Source organism: Octodon degus, unplaced genomic scaffold, assembly GCF_000260255.1.
Source record: "Octodon degus isolate 3935 unplaced genomic scaffold, OctDeg1.0 scaffold00393, whole genome shotgun sequence".
In the NCBI taxonomy this organism is placed as follows: Eukaryota; Metazoa; Chordata; class Mammalia; order Rodentia; family Octodontidae; genus Octodon; species Octodon degus.
Window position 1 is genome coordinate 395,165 of NW_004524969.1, and position 4,574 is coordinate 399,738.

Below are 4,574 nucleotides of genomic sequence, written 5' to 3' on the forward strand. Positions count from 1 at the left end.
TTATTTGTTTTCGGTACCGGGGATCGAACTCGGGACCTTGCGGGCACAGCGACTTCTAAGCAGATGGCGTTAAAGTCGAGAGGGCTCCTGGCGTGCTCATACCTGCAGCTGGCCCTCTCACGAAGTTTTCTTTAAAAGCCTTTTTTCCTCCTGAGGCTAATTCCTCTTTCCGTTCAACGCCCGCGCAGAACGCGCAGCCCTGGCTCTAAAATTCTCTGCGTCCCGAAGGCCCGCGCCTTTGCCTGTCCCCGAGGTCACCTCACGGCGAGCCGGCCGTCGGGTCCCTCCGGGCCGACCCCGCACGACGGGGCCACACGGCGGGAAGGTGAGGCGGGAGGGAGGCGGGAACGCGGGCAGGGCGCAGGCTCAGGCCACCTGCGGGCCTCGGCGGGCCGCGCACCTGCGGGCGCTCCCCTCACGCCACAGCCGCGCGGCCGCACTCCCCCGGGCCCTGCACGCACGACACGTCCGAGCCACGCAAGGGGCCCTCGTTCGCAGTCATGGTGGCACAGGGGCCCGGCCACCCCTGCGGAGCCCGCGCGCTCGCGGGTCGGGGCCTGGCAGCGCCCCTGTCCGCCGCGGCACAAGGCCCGCGTCCTGCACCCCGCGGCCGCTCACGCGCACACGTCCCAGGCCGGGGACGCAGCAGTCCCCGACGGAAGTGGGACGCCAACGCCTTCGCCGCCTGCAAAGCCACAGGTCCAGCTGGTTTTTTCCTTTCTCCTTAAACAGTGCCTCTCCTTCGCCGTCGCTGCCCGCAGCACCCAGCGTCGGGTTCCCCTCTTGGGGTCCAACCCCACCTCTGGCTCCCCTCTATCAGGGGGCGAAGCCTCGTTCCAGGCGAACCGCGTCAGGCCGCAGGTGGAACTTATTTTAAAAAGCCCGCGGGCAAGAGTCACGCCTCCCAGCATGCAACTGGACATGCTGCGGGTTGGGCTGTGCCGCAGAGACCTTTGGGAAATCTTGACAAGAGAAAGGCAATCGGCGGAGCGGCAGGAGGGCTGCCCGTGGCTCCCGGCATGCAACTCTAACAGTCCTACTCGCGCTGTGCCACAGAGACTTCTGGGAAATGTGGTTCACGGGGGCACCTGGCGGCCCTGGGTAACGAATCTTCAGTGTGTTCTGCATTTCCTTCCTCCCTCCCTTCCTTTCTGGCGCTGAAGATTGAACCCAGAGCCTCTGAACTGAGCTATATCCCCAAGGCTAATTGTTTATTTTGAAACAGAGTCTTGTTAAATTGCCCAGGCTGGATTTGAGCTTGTGGTCCTCCTTTCTCAAGCACCAGAGTGCTGGGACTACACGGATAATGAACACCTTTGTCATCTCTTTCTTGATTCTAGAAGCTCTTCCTCTTTTTCGTTCCTCAGTGCGTAACTTTTTCTCTTTAACTCTTAATTCTTAGGTGCACAAAGGATACTTGTATTTTGCCATTTTACCCAGAACATTCATATTTACAATTTAACATTATTAAACCTTTAACTCTTGACTATGTGTTGTTTAATTTCCACGCAATTGTGGACATGCCGGTTTTCTTTGTTTTTGACCTCTAGCTTTATTACATTTTGGTCAAACAATATAGGATTTGCATCTTTTTAAATTTGTTTAAACTTATTTTGGTACTTAGCACACTGTCTGGACAGTATTATATTGTGTGATGCTGCTGTTCTTGCTGGCACGCTCTCTATATGATTATTGTGCCTAATTGGTCCTTAATTTTTTTTTTTGGTCCTTAATATTGGTCAAGTCCTCTATTTCTTTATTGATTTTCTGCTTTTTCTTTCTATGACTGAAAATAGAGTATTCAAGGCTCTTTCTATTTTTGCTTCGGTTGGCTTAGTGGTGCTTTGTCTATGAGGCAGGCTTGACATTGGGTTCATATTGTTATCTATTCCTTGTCAGTGGGCTCGTTGACATTCATGCATGTTTTTCCTTGTTTCTAATGATAATTTTTAGTTTAAAGTATACTATTCAATTTATGGTGTATGTTTTAGATCTACTGTATCTGTTCAAACACTCCCGTGTTCTGAGGTGGAGTTTTGGAAGGTGGAGGAGGGAACACAGAAGTGCTGTTCTTGCCAAGAGATGAGTTTATAGCTAAGGCTGCATATGCTGTGAGGAGCTGGGGCCCAGTTGGGGAGGAGGCTCCAGATGAGGCTGTATCTCTCCTCTGATTCTGCCTGTCCCTTAGCTTCCTGTCACAGGTCAGGAGCTTTTCTCTGCCAGGGCCTCTGACCATGCTGCTTCTGATTCAGAGTCAGCAGAGCAGAGCGTGGAACCTCTGTAGCTGTGAGCCAAGGGAAATCCTTCCTCTTTTGAGCTGTGCATGCGGGTACTTTGTCTTGGCAATGAGAAAACTAATACCCATGCTGTGTCTCATACTCTAGTATTTCATTTAAAGTCTGTTCTGCTCAGTTTTGCTGTGGGTACCTCTAGTCTCTCTTGGTCAGTTTTTGTCTCTAGTATTTTTTCCACTCTTTTTTTTTTTTCCTTCCACTCTTTTGCTTTTAGCCCATGTGTGTCCCTAGGTCTAACATAAGTGTCTTAGCCCATGTGTGTGAGTGCCTAATGTGAATGTTTTCTGGACAGCATGTAGTTGAATCTTTGTTCCTCAAATCCATCCAATCAAATTATGTGTTTGCATTGGGGCTTTAATTCATTAATACTTAAAAGAAATTACTGAAATAGTAGGGCTTATTGCTGTTTGTTTGATGGTTTTCTGTATATCTTGCAGGAATTTTGTCCTGGTCTTTTTTTCTTTTTCTCCTTCCTTTATTTTTGGTCTTTTAAAAACTTTTATTCATTTTTTTTTTCAAAAGTTTTATTGATAAACATATAGCAATGAGACAGTTTCAAATCAAATCGAAAGTACAGTTTCAACAAATAATACACTGCATATATTCTTCTTAGTGGTTAATTGCTGTACAAGATGCAGACTTGTGATCTTTTATTCATTTTAATGAGAAAAAAATACCAATGAAACAGTTTCAAAACAGGTTAGTAGGACGTTTGCAATAATTAATACATTGCATGTTGTTGTCTTCATAGTACTGTTTCAGAGGACAAGATACAGACATTATATCTTGTCTAAATTTTTTGGTCTTTTTGAGACAGGATCTCACTGTACAGTTTAGACTGGCTGAATTTACTTTGCATCCCAGGTTGGTCTCAAACTTGCACTGATCTCCTTCCTCGGCTTCCCAAGTGCTGGGATTACAGGCGTCACCTGGCTTGTCTGTGTTTTTGCGCCTTGGCGCCCTTTGTGCTTTACTGAGTTTCATAGTGACGTGTTCTGATCTCTCTTTAATTGTTTTTTGTTTATCTTCAGTAAAGAGTTCATTTGTGATTATCTTAAGTATTATATAAAGCATCTTGAAGTTATAATAATAAATTTTATCAGATGGGCTGGGGAGATGGCTCAGTGGAATAAGCACTTCCCTGGCAAGCGCAAGGACCTGAGTTCAATTCCTGGTTCTGCCAAAAAATTTTATCAGAAACTTCATTTACATGTAAACCCCACTTCTTTAGATATATTATTGTATGCTATATTAGTCATGCCATAAGTGATGTCGTTTTATATTATGTATCCATCAACGTAGATTTGTGGCTATTTTATGCTTTTGTCATTTAAAGTATATAGTAAAATTAAAATTATTTTACTGTATCACAGTTAAGATAATATAGTCTACATTGTGTATATATTTTCATTTCATAGAAAACTTTAGATTGTTTTATTTTTAAATTTTTTACATTGTTTTAATGTGCTTCAACACATATGTATATGTATATTTCAGTGTTATTTAATTTTTCAGCGTAAATTCCTGACTTTAGCACTTCTCATAAGACATGTACAGTGCTTATGAATTTCCATATCTTTTGTTTATTTGGGGAATTTAAAATTTCTATTACTGTTGGACAGTTTTTCCAGATATAGTTCATTGTTTTCAACTCTGCAGCGTCTTGAATGTATGTCTCCCCTAACCTGTAAGAGGTTGTTTTTCCTGGACACCTACAGATGATAATCTTATGATTGTACTCTTCTTTTTTTTTTTTTTTTTTAGTAGTTTATATCATTTTTGTAATTCTTCTGTGCCATGGTGTTTGCCCTTGTCAAGTTGTTCATGTAACAAAACAAGAAACATAGTGTTGGCAGAGGATCCAAAGAGCTATTTGCTAAAGGAAACAAGTAAATGTTGTGCAGCATGGATGAATGTGGATAACATTATGTTAATTGAAACAAGCCAGGCACAGAAAGACAAATACTAAATGGCATAATCGCAAATATATGGGGGGAGGGAGGTTTCAATTCGTAGAAATAAGGTGTAGCATGACCGTTGCCAGTGGCTAGGGCATGGAGTAGCTTGGAGAGCCATTTGTCAATGAACGTAAGAGTTCAGTTAGAGCAAATGCAAGAGGGTTATTGCGCAACATGATTACTATTCAGTAGCACTGTATCCTATTCTTGCAAATCCCTCAGAGAGTAGATTCTGTGTTTTTTATTTATTTTTTATTGAGAAATAAATATGAATGAGACAGTTTCACAGCTGATTAATAGGACAGTTTTGATAGTCAATACA